This window comes from Lepisosteus platostomus, chromosome 5, assembly GCF_059453375.1.
Source record: "Lepisosteus platostomus isolate fLepPlt1 chromosome 5, fLepPlt1.hap1, whole genome shotgun sequence".
Classification (NCBI taxonomy): domain Eukaryota; kingdom Metazoa; phylum Chordata; class Actinopteri; order Semionotiformes; family Lepisosteidae; genus Lepisosteus; species Lepisosteus platostomus.
The window spans coordinates 15,076,002-15,098,738 of NC_142615.1; the positions used below are offsets into that span (position 1 = coordinate 15,076,002).

General features: G+C 46.3%; 2 non-coding genes and 1 pseudogene across 2 annotated transcripts; 2 read left to right on the forward strand and 1 right to left on the reverse strand.

Moving 5' to 3' along the window:
* The first annotated feature begins 12,712 nt into the window (after nucleotides 1-12,712).
* Nucleotides 12,713-12,786, forward strand: trnat-agu (transfer RNA threonine (anticodon AGU)). The gene has a single exon. It is a non-coding gene; the product is annotated as a tRNA-Thr (tRNA).
* Nucleotides 12,787-13,807: 1,021 nt separating this feature from the next.
* trnal-aag (transfer RNA leucine (anticodon AAG)) lies at nucleotides 13,808-13,889 on the reverse strand. Its single transcript has one exon. It is a non-coding gene; the product is annotated as a tRNA-Leu (tRNA).
* Nucleotides 13,890-18,432: 4,543 nt separating this feature from the next.
* LOC148663969 (uncharacterized) lies at nucleotides 18,433-19,245 on the forward strand (annotated as a pseudogene).
* The last annotated feature ends 3,492 nt before the right edge of the window (nucleotides 19,246-22,737 follow it).

Sequence of the window (22,737 nt, forward strand, 5' to 3'; positions counted from 1 at the left end):
AAATTTGAATCCCCTGCGGAACACATTCCATAAGAATTAGCGGTTTTACAGTATATATCGCCTTTAAAGGTGGCTTCTCAAAACGCTTTACAGGATAAAAACAACCAGAACAGCAACAACAACAATATTGTATTTCATTGCACTTTGAAAACCAAGTAATAACTTAACTATACGTGCAAACGTTTCATATGTTGCTGTTGTGAATGCCTGTGGATTGTATCTTATTTGCCTTGAGTCCTAGTTATCTCTCTCCCCCTTCCCCCCTCTCTCCCTCAATTCAATTCAATTCAAGGTGTTTTATTTGCATGACAGATGGGTACAATCAGTGTTGGGTATGTATATTTTGATATTTACACCCGGCGCGGCACCGAGGGAGCGTCTGCATTTATAACTTCGTTTTTAAAATTAGTCAAGTAATATGAAGCATCTCCTTTTACTTTTAAGTCCCTTAAATACATTGAGCACAGCTTTCTCACCACTTAAGATTGCTTTTCGATACCATCCTTACACAAAGCAGAAACTTTCCGATGACTTACAGTACAAGTGGAAAGATTACAGATTTTAATAGTATTTTATAGTACTAAACTAGCACTTCGTAGAAGGAGGCGCTCTTTTCCTCTAGTCTAACAGTCTGTCCACAAACAAAACATTCCTGTTAGACAAGAGGAATTGAAAAAAAACAATTTTGTCAATGAAAACCAGTGTGTGTGTCTCTCTCTGCTGGATGTCCCTGTCACTCTCTGCTGAATGAATAAAATAATTTTATTGAAAACGCGTTTGCGATTGTCTGGTATTTACCTTGGTCCCTTTTAACTGTTTTTACGGTCTACAGTATTGCTTTGAGACGCCACTTTTAAAGGTGATATGTAAAATAAAGTTTTTTATTATTGTTATAGAGAAACATGATCAGATTTTCCCTGGTTCAGAAAAAAAGATCTAAAGTGCTGATTCTTATGGAATGTGTTCCGCAGGGGATTCAAATTTTTATTTATTTATTTTTTAATTGCGTATCTAAGGAAATCTCAGTATAACTTTGTTCATGAACAAACAGTGGCATGTTACATTATTATTTGTTTTTTTGTTAACAAGGCTCGCCAGCTAATGTGAATCGAAACCTGTCTTGCTAGCTTTTAAAGTCGTGCATGTGTAAACGACAATTCAAATAGAGAAAAAAAGACCTGACTGACAAGATTTAATTAATGCACATCAGTAAATCAAGGGACAAAACAACTATTGCGCCCGGGTCCTCAATGGGCTTTGACGTGCTAATGCGTTGGTTTAACAGTCCGGGTGTGGCAAGCCTCTAATGTCTCCCGACTTCGGCAAAAGGCACCCACCTTTCATTGGAAGACAATGAACATTCTAGCCGTACATGTGAATATAGCATAAATACACCAAGGGATTGGGTGAGCTCCCATCACAAAAAAAACTGCGAACCTGCACTACAGCGACCATAGTACAATATGGAGACCAAGACCTTTTACGGGAAGAGACGGGGTGCTTCTGCTGCCCCAGCTTCCAAAGAGCGAAGGGTAAGCAAATACAGCAGACTTCATCTGAAATACGCGATTTCAGCGCATATTATAAGGTATTATTGCCGTTTTGAATTTTAAATTCAATTATAATTATTTCTTCGTAGCCTGTTCTTCAAGAAAACACTGCACGGGCGAAACGATCTTCGAAATCTACCACCAGGACAGTAAAAAAGAAAGCGGTAAGACGGAAAAAAAGAAAAGTTTATTTTGACTTCTGTTCCGCGACTGATGAATACTACTGTGTGACTTTATTTCTTACATGAATTATGTTATTTTGCCACAGGCCGTGGGTCTCTGCTCTCGGCCACTGGCCAGGGTGCCAACCTGTAGAAGCAGCACTTGTGTGGAGACTTTTCGGCAGCAGCGGGAGCAGTACGACGCATTACTGGGGAGGATTGGGAGGCTAGAGACACTCCTGAAAATGCAGAGGAAGGAGACAGTATGTTCCAGCAGTCAAACAGTTGAGCAGCTGTCTCCCGAAAAGTGCCTCTCCCCGCCGCGCAGGTTGCAATGCCTGGCGGAAGCTCTGCCCCCCGCAGAGCACACACCGCCTCAGGACACTCCATCCCAGCCTCTCCGCTCACCACCGCGCAGGAATTTGTTGATGCTGTCCCCGCCGTCTATCTCCCCCCAGGAAGCACCATTTACAGAGCGGAATTCACAGACGCCAGTGGGACGAATAATTCTCCCAGATATCCAACTTTTACCCATCACTCAGGAGATGGAGGGGGGGTTGTACTTGCAATGCATCGCCATAGACGGGAAAGCAAGAGTCGACCGCTACGCCGCCCTCGTGTTTCGAAATCTTGTGACTTTTGAAATTTACTGGGGGTGGACCACGTCTGTAAATTTCGATGGGTCCAGAGGCAAAACTGCCTTGCCTTGCAATCTCCGGGAAACCATTAGTAGCATGGTGAATCGGAGATTCTCAACCCTTACTGCGTGCGACTGGAAAAGAATTAGTGATCGGATCAACGAAATGCTTCGTAGAAGGAGGCGCTCTTTTCCTCTAGTCTAACAGTCTGTCCAGAACAAAACATTCCTGTTAGACAAGAGGAATTGGAAAAAATCAATTTTGTCAATGGAAACCGGTGTGTGTGTCTCTCCCTGCTGGATGTCCCTCTCACTCTCTGCTGAATGAATAAAAGCATTTTATTAAAAACAAGTTTGTGTTTGTCTGGTATTTACTTTGGTCCCTTTTAACTGTTTTTCCCATCTACTTTTTTGCTTTGAGATGCCACTTTTAAAGGTGATATGTAAAATAAAGTTTTTTATTATTGTTATAGAGAAACATGATCAGATTTTCCCTGGTTCAGAAAAAAATATCTAAAGTGCTACACATAACTTTCTTAATTCGATGTATTTAAAACAGTGAACTACTGTAAGTGTAACATAACATTCAGAAATACAATCTCATATTTGAAAAATAAAAACGATTACAATCTAATCCTTCCACGTTTGATCCCAAAATCCCAAGAAATATAAATCTAAACGGGTAGAAAGGTATGCTGAAAGTTTATTAAGATACTTAGAAGACAAAGATACTGTATCAATGTATGTTGCATTAGCCTGATTATGATTAAAAAACACATATAATTAAACTCGTGTTTGCGATTTAAATCAGAACACGATTTAAATCAATATAAATGTTTATATTGTAACGCATACTGTCCAGCCTGCATTTCTCTATAAAAATGTACTCTATTGCACACACACACACTAGAAGCAGGAAGCAGAAACAGGGACCATTGTCAGAAGGGAAGAAGGTGACTATTCATTGTTATCAAAAATGACTTAGAATCGATCATGTTGTGATATTTTGAATTATAAAAGTCAATTGATTGTCCATAATATCGCTATTCTGTTTTTTAGAAGAAATGTTTGCACAAGCTGGATTTGAACACACAACCCGTAAGTTGATAATTGGGCACGTAGACCAGTAGGCTACAAGGGAAGTTGCATGAAGAGAGAGGCGAAACAGCCCTACACAGCCCTGTCGCAGTACACAAATATAATCATATCGTTATTAAATTCTTTAGAAACGTGATTCCATATTATATTAGTAGAAAAGCTTAAAACTACCACTTTTTTACACGCTATTTCACATGCTAGTTATATACTTCGATGCTTAAAATCGTTAGGGAGAAATGGAATACCGGCGTGTATTTTTCCTTTAAAGTACCGATTCCTGGAATCTGACTGGCTGACACCCCTCTGAAGTGGTTCCATAAAATCTGGTATACGGAAAAGAAAGCGTTGCTACATACAAGTATCTTTTAATACAGTCTTTGCTGTCTTCTTGAGTATCCATGTGATATTTTGAGCTCTAGTTGAATGATAAGTGTCGCATTTTAAATCATTTTCGTAGTTAGAAATTATGAAACGCCCTGTTAAAAGCAAGGGAGTTTTTATGCCTGTTGAAGTAAAACAAAATGCCTGACAAAGTATGGCTTGGACAGATTCCAAGTGCTTGTACAAATGTGCTAATGAAATTATACTTTGAGTATACAGCTTGTCCAAAGTCATCCATTAATAATACTATTAGTAATATCTTCGGTAAAGGTTTTGATGCATAAATATTTCTGATAAAGGTAGGTTGTGTACTTTTGTCCAACTGAGCAATCTTGCTTTCATAAAATATACCAACATTTTAATGACTGATGATTAACATGCTGTTATACAATTCAAAATTAAAAGCTCAAATGCTGTACATGAGAGGTTAAGCTCCCCCTGGCGGTTTTACAAGGTGACGCCGGATAGTTTCCGGGATGACGCAATTAACCGCGTGATACTGCATGACACCGCGACACGCCCACCGGGGTATGCCGCGAAATACCCCACCCATTTTGAATTGCTGCATCTGTAATACCTTGTGATACATGCAAGACATCTGTACACGAAGATGTAATTACAATAAAATTGGCAATTCACAGAAAACCACAATTTGTATAATATTATTCCTCGATATCAATGATCAATTAAAGGATTTGAAGAAACAGCAGCAATAGCAGATGATTTTGGTTTTGAACCCATCTTTACACCTCAATAATCCATTTGTCCTCGAAAAAAGAAAAGACAGGCATATTTTGAGTCTCATAATTAAATCTTTCGTGTAAGGTATGCCATGTGAAAGCATGAAGTAAATCCCCTGATCTCTTTTGAACATGGATAAGGTATTTCTGATGGAGCGCAATGAGCAAAGATTTAATAAGCTACTCCTGCCGATGATTCAGCTTAAAGAAGTAAAGGCTTCACAAACAAAAGCAGCTCGCTACCACAGCCAATATTAAATATACTTGGTGGCACATTACCATTTGCACTGACTCAAAAGTTATCTCGGCAGACGTTGTTCCCTACGTAAAGCTGAAAGTGCCAAAGAGCATTTCCATTGAGAAAAAAAAAATCTTTCTTGATGTTAAACATAGAGAGCCTGCCTTTTAGAAGTTCTCCCTCTAAACACCTTGTGCAGCCTCCCGACAGACTAACAAAAAGCGCCTTTTCACCAACTCAATTTATAATACGCCCCTAAAAACTCCCAACCGAATAACAATCCATCCGTATATTTGATTTCCAAGATCCATTCAAGGCAACTTGGCTCTTCGCAAGCAAATCATTTCAGGGAAGAAACTCAGTTTAGTCAACTACTGGTGCATTCAGCACACCGCTTGCTTGTGCTTGTCAGGGTGGCCAAGTGGTCTGTAGGGAAAACCGGTTCAGGGACGCCAAATATGTAATCATAGTGGCTCTCTGAAGGCACCAGTTCTGTAGGGTTTGGGCATTTACTGAGACAATTATTAATTGTAGCAGTAAATCACAAAGTTGATTCTTTTGATGGCTTTAGAATCCAACCATGCGACATAACTCAAACAACGCGCACACACAGGTACTAATACACGGGGATACATTTATTAATACATAGAATATGCATATAAACCTAACAGATCTTATCGAGAGGGTTATCAGAATACAAAAGATATATATTCAATCAGTTACAAAGAGTTACACATATCAAGAGGACATACGTTCAGTATATCATTCATTTAGACCGTTTCATAAATGAACTTGGTTACAACTTCTACATTAGATACTCAAAACAAGTACATAACTCTTAGGAATTAAATTGATATCAACTGGTTGGGATAACAATTGAATTCTTGAGCTGTAATGCATTGAAGTTGAATACTCATCCAATCTTTGGGGATTCAGATCTCCTGCGGGCACAAAGAAACAGTTGCAGGCTGTTGCTGTCCAATCCGCGCTCTCTGGCTCCGTGCCAGGCTGTGCTGTGCGGCTTGCGACGGTGCGCTGCTGATGCTCACTGTTGGCTTTAACTAGCACAGTTTGTGCACAGGAGAAAAGATGACTGTGGGTCCCAGCAAGTCAGGAAGAGGACCGGTTCGTTCCTGATGAAGAGCTAGTTGAGAATAGTAATTCAGCTGTCCACAGTTCCGACCTGTTCACGAGGCCTGCTGCTGGTTACTCTCTGGCAACCTCCACTCTAGACTCTTAGAACAAAGGAAAGTTCTGGCACTCGGACACACTGGCCGTTCCGTGGTTGTCCGGGCTGAGTCTCAGGATGGTCAGGAGGCGCGCTGCGAGAATGTCCTGCCCTTGGGATTCTCCTTTGAATTCCCTTTAGAATTGTTGAATCTGAATCTGAATCTCAATCTGAAGCTCCCAGGCTCTCTGTGTTGCCTGTTTTTACCTGGAGGAACTTCAGCTCATTGATTGGCTGAAAGTTCCATGGGCATCAGAGTCCCACGTGGGTTACTCAGCCCTACCAGTCCCTGATTGGTTGATCAAGGTGAGATATGAGTCACTTACTCCTGACACTTAGTAATGCAGTCCAGATGTCCAACTGGCACTCCCTAGACAGATAGGCGCCAATGGGTGACCATTGATCATGATAGCCAGGCTTAGCTAAGTGCATCCCCCTTTGGGAGCTGTCCTTGGACCTTAAATCACCTTGCATGAATGGTTTCTCTGTGGCTGCACCGCAGAGATGAACAGAAAAATGAGGCCTAATTTGGGAAAGCTCAGAAACACTTAATTCTGCCTTATTATTAAGCCTCACCGCTACAGGTCTAAGGCGCCAGACTCAAAGACATGTGTTTTTCCAGCTGGCTTGGGTGTTCTGGTCTCCAAATGGAGGCGTGGGTTCAAATCCCACTCCTGACAGCTTCTGCTTTTACCTCTCTTGAATTGTTCCAGTGCTACAGTGAATGACTGAAATATAAAAGCAGCAGAAGAAAGCAAGCAACTCAGTGCAATTTGTGAGTATTCTGCACTGTTAAAATGCACAGGTTTTCATACTTTTTGGAATTCGTAGCTCAAGAAGTGACTCCTGTTTCATTTTCTATTCACCAACTCGATTTGCATTCCGCCCCTCACACCTCACAACAGAATAACAAACGGCTTCATGTGCCACAGCATTCCCCTGTAGATTCGGTTTGCACTATGAATTAGGCGACCCCGAATGAAATATTTTAGTGTTGGCTCAAATGTGAGGAATTTCATGAACCCTCAAAAAGGAACGCTTGCAGAAAATGCCAGCAATTCAAAGTGTGTAGGCAGCATGAACAGACCAATTCTGCAATTTCTTTTATCGTGGGCGGTGCTTTCCGAGTCGATGGCTCTGCATTAGAAATGAGAAGTGCTGAACTCTAAACACGTTCTTGCCATAACTGCTACTCCTGCTGCTACTCCTTCGTCCTCGAAAAAAGAAAAGACAGGCATGTTTTGAGTCTCAAAATGATCATCTGGATCCACAAGAAACATGTAAATTTGATTGATTCCGCAGTATTTTGGATGTACTGTACTTATAACTTCCATTGAAGAGAGATTTCAGCAGTTGCATGAAATTGAAACTTTCGACATTTTGTCTGGTATTGAAAATATGTTTTAAAAAAAAACATAAACAATTTTCTTACAAACAACTCATGAATTATTGCCAGGATCTATATTTAGTGTTCGGTAGTGATAACACTGCTAATATTGATTGAGTAGAAATCTATGATGTATTGACAGCTTTATCTGAAGCGAGAAGTCCTAGAACGCCATCTATGAAGTTTAAGGATTCATACCAAGAAATGCCTTTTGTTTCCCACCCCAACTGCTGCTTTGGCATTACACATTATGTGAACATTACCAGTTTTGGTAGCTTCTGGGCTTCTGGGATTTTCCTAAACTGAAACTTATTCCAAAATTCTTGTAAATCAGTACTAATTTTAATATCAAAGGAAATTACTACAGAAGAAAAGGCTTAACTGAAATATGAATAAGACTATGCAAGCCTAAAAAGTAGAACAATTCAATTTCTATAACTTATTTTTTAATGTTTTGAGAAATTGGCTCACACACCGGAAGACACTAACGTTTCTCTTTGTTAGAGTATGTGAATAACAGTTTAACCCCAAATATTTGTAATTGTGATTCTGTTAAAATTCAATAAATCGTCTATCAACAGTAAGAAATTATAAAGAAAGTAAAAAATTGTTTTATTACATAAACTATAAGACAATGAAGAGAGTTTACTTCGCTTTTGTTCTTTTGACTTAAGCGTTCAGGATCCGAACCCATCTGCGGACGGTTGTGTTTCTTGAATCTCTTGTAATCATCAAAAGTCGCTGTTTTGTGCTTCACTTTTTTCTCGAGTTGTACCACGGATATTTTATATGATCAATACTTTACATGCTCTTTTGCATTTTCCTTCACATACAGAAAAAGTTCAAGTTGTTCATATCACTGTGCTGCACATTTACGCTGGACCACCTGTAACAGTACAGGACACACAGTGAGGAATTCGTGCAGCTTTCAGCTCAATGCCGTGTCCAGAGGGAGGACTCGCTCGCTGAATGATCTCTCAGGAAATCCCGGGTGAGATTCAAAAGGTAAACCTGGCTCTCTATGAACACGAGCAAAGAGTTCTCACTCAACAGAAGATTTCGATGTGAGTACAGTTATAAAAAACACCTGAAGATGCCAGGGATTGAACCCCAGTCCTGTGGAGCAGTAAGTGACTTGTAGCGCTGACATAAGAGATACTTACATAAAGTGCTTTTACTGACCATATTACAAATCACAGGAAGTAAGGTCTTGAAACATTGGGCAGTAGTGGGATTTAAACCCACGCCCCTGAGAGAGTGGAGCCTAAAATCCAGCATATTAGACCATTCAGCCACACTACCTCTGGCCCCTTCTCCTTTCCTCTCGTTGCTGAGTATAGGTGCCTTCATGCAATTGAGCCAGGTTTGAATCCCAGCCAATGCATCTCCAAATCTTTTCAAATGAATCTGTGATCTTGTAGCACATCCTCTGAAACCAGCAATCGAAATTGGAAACGTCTTCTTCAACACTGAAAAGCTCAATTAGGATGAAGCAGTAATACACAGGACAGCAGTACCATATGTGTTCTTGATTGATTCAGACTCGTTCTCAGTGGTTCTTGCTCACCAAATAACTAAAAAGCTGAGGAAGAACGCTACGAAAAATACTAATCAAAATACAAAATAATAATCAGTATTAACCAGAAACAGCAGAAAAACTGGTCACAATTGTGATTATGTCGCTTCTCTGCTTCAGCAAGGTCAATAAAGGACTCTCTGAAAGTAGTAAAGCACTAAAGCACTGCAAAACTGAATTCAAAATCATATTAGGAATTCTGAGTGGTGCCTGCTTACATGCAATCCAATACGGATGTTGTCTTTAAATAAGAATTCTCTATGTTTCCCTGCCTTTTCCCTGGAGTGAAACTATTGGATTGAAGGAATTCTTATGACAGGTTTACAAGGTGCCGTTGATATTGGGATAAGTCTATGAACTCGTGATTTTTATATACTTTAAATAACGGCCATACACACAGAATAAAATGACAGTACTGATGATTTTTCCTGAGATGAAGCACAGCTTATCTTTCCAAGACTGCTTATAAAGGCAAGCCAGTGGATACTATAGCAGAACATGGAAAAACGTTCAGCTTCGTAACCAACAAATTCCCCATTTAGATCTGACATGTGAGGTATGCTTTGTGATTACTTGAAGTGAAACCCACAATCTCTTTTGAACTTAGACAAGTTATTTCTGATGGAGCGCTATGCGGAAAGACATAATCAGCTCTACCCCTGAGGATGACTCGACTTGAAAATGCAGAACATTAACGTTTCACAGATAAAAGGAGCACAACCGACATTAAAATTGAGGGCGCACTGTGATTTGCACTGACTCAAAAGTGATCTTGGTAGACAAACTTCCCTGCTGAAGGTGGAAACGATAAATTGTATTGAGAAGAAGAAACACTTTTTTCTCCCTGCTTTGATTTTAAGCTGATAAAGTAGCTTTTAACACATTGCTCCATTTGGTGGTTGTAACACAAAAACTCCTAGCAGCAGTGGGATTCAAGCCCACGCTCCCAAAGAGAATGGAGCCTTAATCCAGCACCTTAGACTGCTCGGCCACGCTACCCACTGGGCCCTCTTTTTTTGTCTCTACTTGCCTGGAGGAAGCCGGGTGGGTTTTGCTCTTGTCGCCCAACTTAGGGGCGTTATGACCGTGGAACCGACTGCACCTGCTTTTTCTGAGATGGTTCCCCTCTCATGGCGAGATCTCGACTTCTTTAACACCTCTGGATAAAGATCTTCTGTGGAGCAGGTTTCAGACCTCTGCGTACAGCACCCTTGATGTCATTTTATTTTTAAAGCAGCCGCATCTGGAAAGTTGTGTCTTTTACTTTTTATTTGAACAACAAAACTACATACAATACAAACAAGAGCACATATAACGTATCAAGAAAATCGTCAGGGGCACATGCTATAATTCAATAACACTTAAAAAACGATTACACAAGGTAAATAAAGATGATGTCCACACAGCTTGTTCTTACATTTCGAAAGAGTCTGTAAATATACCCTTACGTCTATTTTGAACTGTTCAAACGTAGGACTCTTCGCAGACCATTTCACTTTATACCACATTCCTAAACGAGGATGCATCTCCTGTTTTAGAACTATTTTGGGTGGTATGGCTTATACAACACACCCACAGTATTCTAATGGTGGACTGCAGATCTGTGCTATAGTTCAGTCGAATTCAAAGGATTTGACTGGGATTCTGAAATGTCTCTTGCAAAGGTATTCGGGTTTGCTTGATCCTTTAATAAAAAAGTGATCTGAAACTACCCAGCTTTACAATCTCTGAGGTAGTTGTCACTAAACTCGGACGTGATGTGCCATACATGTGCCGTGTGCCCGTGTGATTTGCACTGACTCAAAAGTGATCTTGGTAGACAAACTTCCCTGCTGAAGGTGGAAACGATAATTTGTGTTGAGAAGAAGAAACAGTTTTTTCTCCCTGCTTTGATGTTAAGCTGATAAAGTAGCTTTTAACACATTGCTCCATTTGGTGGTTGTAACACAAAAACTCCTAGCAGCAGTGGGATTCAAGCCCACACCCCAAAAGAAACTGGAGCCTTAATCCAGCGCCTTAGACCGCTCGGCCACGCTACCCGCTGTGTGTTGTCTCTTTGTCTCATTACTTGCCTGGAGGAAGCCGGGTGGGTTTTGCTCTTGTCGCCCGACTTAGTGGCGTTATGACAGTGGAACCGACTGCACCTGCTTTTTCTGAGATGCTTCCCCTCTCATGGCGAGATCTCGACTTCTTTAACACCTCTGGATAAAGATCTTCTGTGGAGCAGGTTTCAGACCTCTGCGTACAGCACCCTTGATGTCATTTTATTTTTACAGCAGCCGCATCCGGAAAGTTGTGTCTTTTACGTTTTATTTGAACAACAAAACTACATACAATACAAACAAGAGCACATATAACGTATCAAGAAAATCGTCAGGGGCACATGCTATAATACAATTACACTTTATGAAAAACGATTACACAAGGTAAATAAAGATAAGGTCCACACAGCTCGTTCTTACATTTCGAAAGAGTCCGTAAATACCCCTTGACGTCTATTTTGAACTGTTCAAACGTAGGACTCTTCCCAGACCATTTCACTTTATACCACATTCCTAGACGAGGATGCTTCTCCTGTTTTAGAACTATTTTGGGCAGTATGGCTTATACAACACACCCACAGTATTCTAATGGTGGACTGCAGATCTGTGCTATAGTTCAGTCGAATTCAAAGGATCCAGCAATCGTACTGGATTTGACTGGGATTCTGAAAGGTCTCTTGCAAAAGTATTCGGGTTTGCTTGAATCTTTGATAAAAAAAGTGATCTGATCTGAAACTACCCAGCTTACAATCTCTGAGGTAGTTGTCACTAAACTCGGACGTGATGTGGCACACATGTGCCGTGTGCCTTTACTTTTGTAAAAAACTGGTATCGGGAAAAGTTTCTTAATATTTCTTTTGATTAGCATGCAAGAAAATGTGATCATTACCTATGGAATTTCCCGCCAGCGTGGAGCTTGAATTCACAACCTTGAGACTCAGTGTTCAAGAGTCACAGAAGAGGTCAGCCTGGTCTTCAGTTTGTCAACGATAAGCTCCGGCAGTGCTCCTCTGTAAAGCAGATTGTTCGGATCGGTTATGTGGGACGGCACTTCGATACTAAGATCGTTTGCAGCACACGCATGGTTTCCCCCTTCACGCAAAAAACATAGACGAAGGAAACTCTCTTGTCTTGGGCTGCTGACTCCCGGATTTAAAGCGCTCTGGGTGCCAGCTATGTCTCTAACAAGCACACTATAAAGACAGGAATTACACTTTGCTCACGTCACGCATGGAATGGCGAGGCTACTTGTTCAATATTATCTAGTCTCACCTCATATGGTGCCGATTCCTGGTTTTCATTTAAGAAAGAGCACTGCAAACACCGTAAACAGTGCAAAACGTGTGATGAAAGAAGTCTTTTCCCCCCTTTGTCTAAAGCAGAACACAGCGGAGTCATGCCGAGGGTTGTGAGATCAAGATTTCAGTGGAGCACTTTCGTCTACGTCTTTAGCTACATGAGTTGGACATCCTCTTGTACAGGGAAAGCAGATTGAGATCCTCTGACATGAAAAGTGACAGATAAAAGCCATTTCTCATCCTTTCTCTTAGTGGTGGAACTATCGCATGTAAATGAGGCAACTTGCAAGGCGAGCAGGCTCGGTGCACACCGAACGCAGATGTCTCAGAGCAGTAGAGACGTGTCCAAGTGGCTGTCAAAGGACAGCACTTTGCCGGCGCCGTGGCTTAGTTGGCTAAAGCGCCTGTCTAGTAAACAGGAGATCCTGGGTCCGATTCCCAGCGGTGCCTTTCTTCCTGTATTACTGTACAGAATTTATCCTTATGGGCAAATCCCATGCCTTTTAATTCAGGTGCATGCAAGTGTTCGTTTCCTTTCTGGAACAACTTGTTTTGAAAGAAATCTATACAGCTTGCGAAAGATGAAACACAAATCTTGCTTATCAGTGAAGAAGAGGTACTCCCAGCAGGCCAGCTAATACCAGCAAAGTTTTTTTTTCACCCTAACCCAGAGAATGGAGAAAAGCGAGGCGCCTGTGGCTCTGCAGTGTAATCAGTTCGCGAGTTCGGCGGTTAGCTGAAAGAGTGGTAAATGGAGCTCGCCCCAGCCCGTCCTTATTCTTATTCTTTTAAAGAGGATAAAAAATTAACTTCGCCGCCATTACTACCAGCTTTAAAAGACTGCCATGGGCACAGAAAAAAAACACACTAACGATGACTTTTCTGGAACCGAAGCAGAGATTCCTTTACGAACCAACTGATAATGCTCAGCCAGTGAATACTGTTAACAGAATGTGAAAGCACGATCAACTTTGTAACTGCAACCACAGGAAAAACAGCAAGAAGCAGGCTCCATTCCCCATTTAAATCTGTCGTGCGAGGCATGCTTTTTGGCACGCATGAAGTAAATCCCACGATCGCTTTTGAACTTGGACAAAGTACTTCCAAAGGAGCGCTATGCGCAAAGATTTAACAAGCTCAACCCCCGCCGATGATTTGGTGTGAAGAAGCAGAACATTCAAGTTTCACAGACAGAAGCAGCACGCCAGCACAGCCAACATTAAAACGGAGGGCACACTACGATTTGCATTGACACAAAAGTGATCTGGGCAGACGTCGTTCCCTGCATAACGCAAAAAGTGGCAAAGCGCTTTTGGGTTGAGAGGACGCAAGAAGGTTTTTGTTTTGTGCCTTGATGTCAAGCTGAGAAAGTATCTTTAAACACTTTGCTTAGTTTCTCGAGAGACTGCCAAGAAGCAGTTCCCTCCCTTTCGTCTGAAGCCAGCTGAAAGGGGGTCTCGACAGAAGCACCTGGCAGCGGTGGGATTCGAACCCACACCCCCGAAGAGACTGGAGCCTTAATCCAGCGGCATAGACCGCTCGGCCACGCTACCCACTGTGTGTTGTTTCTTTGTCTCATTACTTGCCCGGAGGAAGCCGGGTGGGTTTTGCTCTTGTCGCCCGACTTAGTGGCGTTATGACCGTGGAACCGACTGCACCTGCTTTTTCTGAGATGCTTCCCCTCTCATGGCGAGATCTCGACTTCTTTAACATCTCTGGATAAAGATCTTCTGTGGAGCAGGTTTCAGACCTCTGCGTACAGCACCCTTGATGTCATTTTATTTTTACAGCAGCCGCATCCGGAAAGTTGTGTCTTTTACGTTTTATTTGAACAACAAAACTACATACAATACAAACAAGAGCACATATAACGTATCAAGAAAATCGTCAAGGGCACATGCTATAATACAATTACACTTTATGAAAAACGATTACACAAGGTAAATAAAGATAAGGTCCGCACAGCTTGTTCTTACATTTCGAAAGAGTCCGTAAATACCCCTTGACGTCTATTTTGAACTGTTCAAACGTAGGACTCTTCCCAGACCATTTCACTTTATACCACATTCCTAAACGAGGATGCTTCTCCTGTTTTAGAACTATTTTGGGCGGTATGGCTTATACAGCACACCCACAGTATTCTAATGGTGGACTGCAGATCTGTGCTATAGTTCAGTCGAATTCAAAGGATCCAGCAATCGTACTGGATTTGACTGGGATTCTGAAATGTCTCTTGCAAAAGTATTCGGGTTTGCTTGAACCTTTGATACAAAAAGTGATCTGATCTGAAACTACCCAGCTTACAATCTCTGAGGTAGTTGTCACTAAACTCTGACGTGATGTGGCACACATGTGCCATGTGCCTTTACTTTTGTAAAAAACTGGTATCGGGAAAAGTTTCTTAATATTTCTTTTGATTAGCATGCAAGAAAATGTGATCATTACCTATGGAATTTCCCGCCAGCGTGGAGCTTGAATTCACAACCTTGAGACTCAGTGTTCAAGAGTCACAGAAGAGGTCAGCCTGGTCTTCAGTTTGCCAACGATAAGCTCCGGCAGTGCTCCTCTGTAAAGCAGATTGTTCGGATCGGTTATGTGGGACGGCACTTCGATACTAAGATCGTTTGCAGCACACGCATGGTTTCCCCCTTCACGCAAAAAACATAGACGAAGGAAGCTCTATTGTCTTGGGCTGCTGACTCCCGGATTTAAAGCGCTCTGGGTGCCAGCTAAGTCTCTAACAAGCACACTATAAAGACAGGAATTACACTTTGCGCACGTCACGCATGGAATGGCGAGGCTACTTGATCCAATATTATCTAGTCTCACCTCATATGGTGCCGATTCCTGGTTTTCATTTAAGAAAGAGCACTGCAAACACCGTAAACAGTGCAAAACGTGTGATGAAAGAAGTCTTTTCCCCCCTTTGTCTAAAGCAGAACACAGCGGAGTCATGCCGAGGGTTGTGAGATCAAGATTTCAGTGGAGCACTGTCGTCTACGTCTTTAGCTACATGAGTTGGACATCCTCTTGTACACGGAAAGCAGATTGAGATCCTCTGACATGAAAAGTGCCAGATAAAAGCCATTTCTCATCCTTTCTCTTAGTGGTGGAGCTATCGCATGTAAATGAGGAAACTTGCAAGGCGAGCAGGCTCGGTGCACACCGAATGCAGATGTCTCAGAGCAGTTGAGACGTGTCCATGTGGCTGTCAAAGGACAGCACTTTGCCGGCGCCGTGGCTTAGTTGGCTAAAGCGCCTGTCTAGTAAACAGGAGATCCTGGGTCCGATTCCTAGCGGTGCCTTTCTTCCTGTCTTACTGTACAGAATTTATCCTTACGGGCAAATCCCATGCCTTTTAATTCAGGTGAATGCAAGTGTTCGTTTCCTTTCTGGAACAACTTGTTTTGAAAGAAATCTATACAGCTTGAGAAAGATGAAACACAAATCTTGCTTATCAGTGAAGAAGAGGTGCTCCCAGCAGGCCAGCTAATACCAGCAAGTTTTTTTTCACCCTGACCCAGAGAATGGAGAAAAGCGAGGCGCCTGTGGCTCTGCAGTGTAATCAGTTCGGGAGTTCGGCGGTTAGCTGAAAGAGTGGTAAATGGAGCTCGCCCCAGCCCGTCCTTATTCTTTTAAAGAGGATAAAAAATTAACTTCGCCGCCACTACTACCAGCTTTAAAAGACTGCCATGGGCACGGAAAAAAACACACCACAGATGACTTTTCTGGAACCGAAGCAGAGATTCCTTTACGAACCAACTGATAAAGCTCAGCCAGTGAATACTGTTAACAGAATGTGAAAGCACGATCAACTTTGTAACTGCAACCACAGGAAAAACAGCAAGAAGCAGGCTCCATTCCCCATTTAAATCTGTCGTGCGAGGCATGCTTTTTGGCACGCATGAAGTAAATCCCACGATCGCTTTTGAACGTGGACAAAGTACTTCCAAAGGAGCGCTATGCGCAAAGATTTAACAAGCTCAACCCCCGCCGACGATTTGGTGTGAAGAAGCAGAACATTCAAGTTTCACAGACAGAAGCAGCACGCCAGCACAGCCAACATTAAAACGGAGGGCACACTACGATTTGCATTGACACAAAAGTGATCTGGGCAGACGTCGTTCCCTGCATAACGCAAAAAGTGGCAAAGCGCTTTTGGGTTGAGAGGACGCAAGAAGGTTTTTGTTTTGTGCCTTGACGTCAAGCTGAGAAAGTATCTTTAAACACTTTGCTTAGTTTCTCGAGAGACTGCCAAAAAGCAGTTCCCTCCCTTTCGTCTGAAGCCAGTTGAAAGGGGGTCTCGACAGAAGCACCTGGCAGCGGTGGGATTCGAACCCACGCCCCCAGAAGAGACTGGAGCTTTACTCCAGTGCCTTAGACCGCTCAGCCACACTAGCTGCTGTGTGCTGTTTCTTTGTCTCATTACTTGCCCGGAGGAAGCCGGGTGGGTTTTGCTGTTGTTGCCCGACTTAGTGGCGTTATGACAGTGGAACCGACTGCACCTGCTTTTTCTGAGATGCTTCCCCTCTCATGGCGAGATCTCGACTTCTTTAACACCTCTGGATAAAGATCTTCTGTGGAGCAGGTTTCAGACCTCTGCGTACAGCACCCTTGATGTCATTTTATTTTTACAGCAGCCGCATCCGGAAAGTTGTGTCTTTTACTTTTAATTTGAACAACAAAAATACATATAATACAAACGAGCACATAAAACGTATCAAGAAAATCGTCAAGGGTTCATGCTATAATATTGTACTGTTTTCAGGTTCCCTCAGGAAAAGGTCAAGTGGCGACGTGATAGTTAACCAAGCGACAGCTTCATTCTTTTAAACCACACAAAACCAAACACAGGACATACACACACGAGGAGACTGATGGAGCATGTTCACATCGTTAGGGTGGTAATTACTTAACAACAGGCTATACACTTATAAGGCTACATGGTACCATGAGTGCCTAGGTGCACTTCCTCCTCACCACCGGGCCAGGGGGGTTACACTGTCCCCACCTGAAGCGTCTGGCGTCCCGCCGACATCGAACACCCCCCTCAGGCTATACTCATACTCTGCTAAAGGCTGTGGAACTCTGCATGAGCGGCTGTTACGAAGCGGTGGTGGCCGGCGGCCCGCGGCCCGCGGTCACCCCATTGTCGGCCGGCTCTGGCCCTGGCTGCTCCTCCGGAGCCTCCCCACGGGGCTCCTCCTCCCGGTCCCGGTAGGGGGCCAGGCGGTCTCGGTGCAGAACCATCACTCTCCCCCGGTAGCAGACCTTGCCTACCACCCCGAGGACCTCAGCGGCCCCCTCCCACAAAGGCGCCAGCTTAGGGCTGAGGCCTTTGCGGCGGTGCGGGCTGTACACCCAAACCAAGTCCCAGGGCTGGAAGGCAGGCCCCCTGCAGCGCAGGTCGTAGTTCTGCCGGACTCCCGCCTGAGTCAGATGGGTCCGGGTAAAGCTGTGCACCCGCCGCATCCTCTGCTGCAGGTCCTACTCGTAGTCCGGTCCAGCTGGTGGTGCCGACTCGTCTCTGGGCGGCGGGCCGAAGACCAGGTCCACCAGGGTTCGCATTTCCCGGCCCAGCATGAGTGAGGCCAGGGTACACCCGGTAGATTCCTGGATAAGCCTAGAGCTCGAGGGGGAGGTGGCGGTCCCAGTCCCGTTGATGCCAGGACACCAGGGAGGCCAGCTGGGTGGCGAGAATCCGATTAAACCGCTCCACAGACCCGTCGCTCTGGGGATGCAGCGGGGTGGTCTGAGTCTTAGAGATCCCCAGGCACTGGCACACTCTGGCGAAGACCTGGGACTTGAAGATATGCCCCTGGTCACTGTGTAACTCCTCCGGCACCCCCAGCCTGGCAAACATCCCCTCCAGTAGTGCATCGGCCACCGTGGGGGCAATCTGGTCCAGGAGGGCATAGGCCTCCGGCCACTTCGTGAAATAGTCCATTGCTACCAGGACATAGCGGTTTCTGGGCTCGGCCCAAAACGTCCACCCACACCCGCCCCATAGGAGCCCCTACCTGGTGTTGTTGGAGAGGGGACCTTTCTGCGCCATGCACACCGCTCCACGTCCCGGTGGCAAAGACCCCAATAAAAATGGCCTCGGAGACGCTACTCGTCTACTGTTTTTTTACAGCCGAAATGCCCCACGCCCGGCTGGCCGTGCACCGCTCTGAGCACAGCCGCGCGGAGCGACTGTGGCACCACCAGCTGTCACCGTATCTCGCCACTGGAGGGTACCCGCCACCCCTGGCGCAGCACCCCATCCTTTACCTCCAAGGCCTCCCACAGGGCGCAGAGGGACTCGACGGACTTTGGGTGTGGGGCAAGCTCCTCTTGCATAGGCCGCACTCCTGCTGCCTTCCAGCGGAGCACAGGCCCCACGTCAGGTTCAGCTGCCTGACGCTGCGCCAGGTCTGGCAGGCCCACCCCCAGCAGCCCCTCCAGGGCCATGGCCGCGGTGCTCGCCTCTGCCACGGTGCGGACAGCCTCCTCACGCTGCTCCTGCCGGGCGCAGTGGTGGCGTTCCGCGGCCTTGCAGGGGTGCCGCGAGAGAGCGTCGGCATTGAGATGGTGAGACCCCGCACGGTGCACAACAGTGAAGTCATATTCCTGCAGGACCTCTATCCATCGCACCATCTGCCCCTCCGGCTCCTTAAAGTGGAGCAGCCAGGTGAGGGATGCATGGTCGGTCCTCAGCTGGAACCGGGTCCCGAACAGGTACGGCCTGAAGTGGCGGACCGCTGCCATCACCACCAGCAGCTCGTGACGGGTCACGCAGTAGTTCCGTTCAGCCCTAGTCAAAGCCCGACTATAGTAGGCAACTACAAGCTCTCCATCTGTCCTCTCCTGCGCCAACACCGCACCCACCTCCGAGTTACTCGCGTCAGTATCTAGGACATACGGTAACCGCGAGTCGGGGTAGGCCAGCATGTAAGCTTCAGCTAACCAGCCGAACGCTATCTCACAGCCTGAGTCCCAGTCGAAACGGCAGCCCTTGCGATGCTGGCAAAGTCCCGGACGAACTTCCAGTAATACGAAGCCAACCCCAGAAAGCTGCGCAGCTCTGCAACGTCGCGGGGAGTCAGCCAACCCCTCACTGCAGCGACCTTACCTGGGTCTGTAGCCACCCATCGCGGTCCAACAACATGTCCCAGGAAGGTCACCTCCCGCCGCAGGAGCTCGCACTTGCGGGGGTTGAGCCTCAGGCCAGCACGGTTCTGGAACTGGAGGTTCGTCAAGGCCTGGAACCAGCAAATCGTCCAGATACAGCACACACTGGTTCCACGGGACCGATGCCAGCACCCTCTCCATCAGCCTCTCGAAAGTCGCCGGGGCATTGCACAGGCCAAAAGGCATGACAGTAAACTGCCAGAGGCCCTGGGGAGAAGGAGCCAGAGGGAGCTGAACCAGGTCGACCCAGTGATGTAGTCCAAGGCATCGTCTATCCTCGGCAAGGGGTGGGAGTCTTTCCGGGTGACCTCATTCTGCTTGCAGTACTTTACGCAGAACTTCCATGAGCTGTCTTTTTTTCGGTCCAGTACAGCTGGTGCAGACCACAGGCTCACGGAGGGCTCAGTCACTTTTGCTGCAAAGAGGTCATCGTTTTGGGTGAGTAGCGCCTGGAGCCACTGCCGCTGGTCCCAATCGAGGCCCTCGCATCTTCGCTGGTAGAGGTCCTCAACGGTGCGCCTAGCTTCCACGCAACGCTTGGCCCCCGCCACTGCCGCCTTGTCTGGCCCCCCGGGTGACTCAGGGGCAGGATCTGGCACGCTCTCTCTCCAACTCGCAGGCCCAATCCGCCCCAGTGACTGCCGCCGCCGCCGCCACCACTGCCTCTTTTTCTCCTGGCTCCAGCAAGCCCGCGTCCCTCGGCCTTCGCCGGGCCTGCCCTCCACCAGGTGAAGTCACCCCTGCCACACCAACTCCTGCCAGCTCAAGTCCAAACTGGCCCCCACTCGCTGCAGTACGTCCAGCCCCAGAATGCAGTCCTCCTGGATGGGTGCGAGGTAGCAGGGGTGGCGGACCGTCGCTGCACCTAGACGGAAGGCAAGCACCTGTTTCCCCCGGACTGCAGCGAGCTGTCCCTTCATGGTCCTTAGCCGCAGGCCGGAGGCCTCCCATCCTGGGGGGGTGGTGCCCTCAGTGTTGGGGAGGACGCCCGGCCGGAGTAGGGTTACCGATGAACCGGTGTCAAGCAGGGCCAGGCAGGGTTGGTCCTCGATTTGGCAGTGGAGGTACAGGCCCTGGCTACAGCCAACTCGCCCCACGGTGGCGTGAGGGGCGCCGATCTTAAAAGCGCTCTCCGGAGTGGGGGTTGAGGTGTTCAAGAGCGGGCAGCCATTCCCGCCCTGAGCCGCTTTGTTCTAGTTTCCCGACGCCGATCGAGGAGTGCGAGGTTCGGGTGCCCAGCAGTACCGGGCTCGGTGCCCCCTCTTCCCGCAGCGGTCGCAAAACAGCATGCGGGGCTGTTCCGTGGCGGTTGCTGCACGGGCTGGCTTCTCTTCCCCCTTGCTGAACTCCTCCGTCGCTGCCTCGGTCTGCTGGCAGGGCGCCCTGCGTCTGCTGGTGCTTCCAGCCACCCAGAACACGGCCTCAGCCCATGTAGCAAGGGCCAAGGCCTGCTCCAGCAATTCCGGCGCGGCCAGCTGCACATGGCGCCGCAGCTCCTCGTGTGAGAGGGCCTTGAGAAAGGCCTGGAGAGCCATCTCCCGCTGCGCCTTCCGGGGAAAAGTTGGGTATCCTCGGCGGGCGAGGAACAAGACATCCGCGGCGACCGGGCCCAGTCGCTCTTTTGGTCAGCGGCGCCGCAGGGCCAGCCTCTCCCGCATCAGGTCCGGCTCCTCCTCCACACCGAAGCGCAGCTGGAGAGCTGCTGCCAGCGCCGCGTATTTGCCTCAGTCCTCCTCCGGGACATCCAGGAGCACCTGGCAGGCCGCTCCTTCCAGCGCCGCCGCCAGGTGGCCGGCCATCTCCGCCCGGCACCAGCTGTTCGTCCGGGCCACGAGCTGGAACTGCGCCTCGTAGGTTTCCCAAGGCGCTGCCCCGTCGTAGCGACCGGGTTGCACCCGCGCTGATGGGTGTGGGAATCGCTGGTCAGCTCCGGCAGGGAGGGTATCTTCTCTTTGGGGCATCCACTGGGCGGGAGTAGCAGCAGGTCGCCCCAATTCTACCGGCAGGACCACTATTGAATAGCCCTGGTAAGGGCTGTGGCCACCTGTCGCACCCAGGAGTTGCTCAGGCTCCCTATGTGCGCTGCCGATGGGTTCTGTCTCTTTTAGAGTCAGACAGCACTTGACAGAATCGGCTAACGTCTGCCAAGATTTGTCCATCCTGCCCGCTTCTGACACCAATGTAGCGTTTACAGGTTTTTCTCAGAACAAAGGACCAGTGGAGACGCGATTAACAAACCAAGCAATAGCTTTATTCTTTAACAACCACAAAACCAAACACAGCATATACATGCACATGAGGAGACTGACAGAACACGTACACATCTTTAGGGTGGTAATTACCTAACAACACACTATACTTTTACAGGACTACACAGGCCACTAGAACTACTAGGACATTATTTACACAGGTAGGGTCAGCCATTGGTCATCGTGCTGACCCTCAGACTCTCCCCGGCTACAACTCCCAGCATGCCCAGCGGTACTATGCACGCCTAGGGGCGCTTCCTCCTCACCACCAGGCGAGGGCGTTACAATATATATATATATTTTTTCTCTGGTTCTCAGCAGTATCATTGGGCTGAACTCCAGTTAAATGCTTGTCTTAGAAAGATCAAAAGTGAGCGAGGGAAGATGGGTGGAGATTAATGGAAGTTATAAAAGCAATGGGTTGGCTCTGCTTAAGCTTTATTCAGACCTTATTAGGGAAAACTCTATGGGTCAATTGCATCGAACTGAAAGTAGCATACTAACAGGAGTTCAACCCGTGCTTAGAACGCAGATGCCGTCTAAACTTGTGCTCCACCTTAAGTCCAATTGCAACAAACTTTGCTGCTGTGCTTAGTCCGCAGTGCCGAGCTAAACCTGTTCTCAATTGCAATGAAAACAAAGTAACAACTGCAGCACTCCAGAGTAACTAAAGTAGCGGACTAATTTAAATTATGTCTTCATATGGCTTAGTACCGTACTCGGTGTAACGCAGGATTGCATTAGAAGGCTCCCAAATATAGTGGAAATAATCTGTTGCTTGGAAATGTATTGGAATATTAATTAAAATTGCTTTACACTCATACCATATTTATTAATAATGAAGTTTATGAATGTGTGTATTTACAGAAGTGTCATTCACTATTTATGTTTAATGTCAATCATTACTAGTAGCTGTGAGTTTTAAGATATGCTAGGGAGTGAAGAGAACAAAACAGAGCAAATGGTTATATAAATGGAG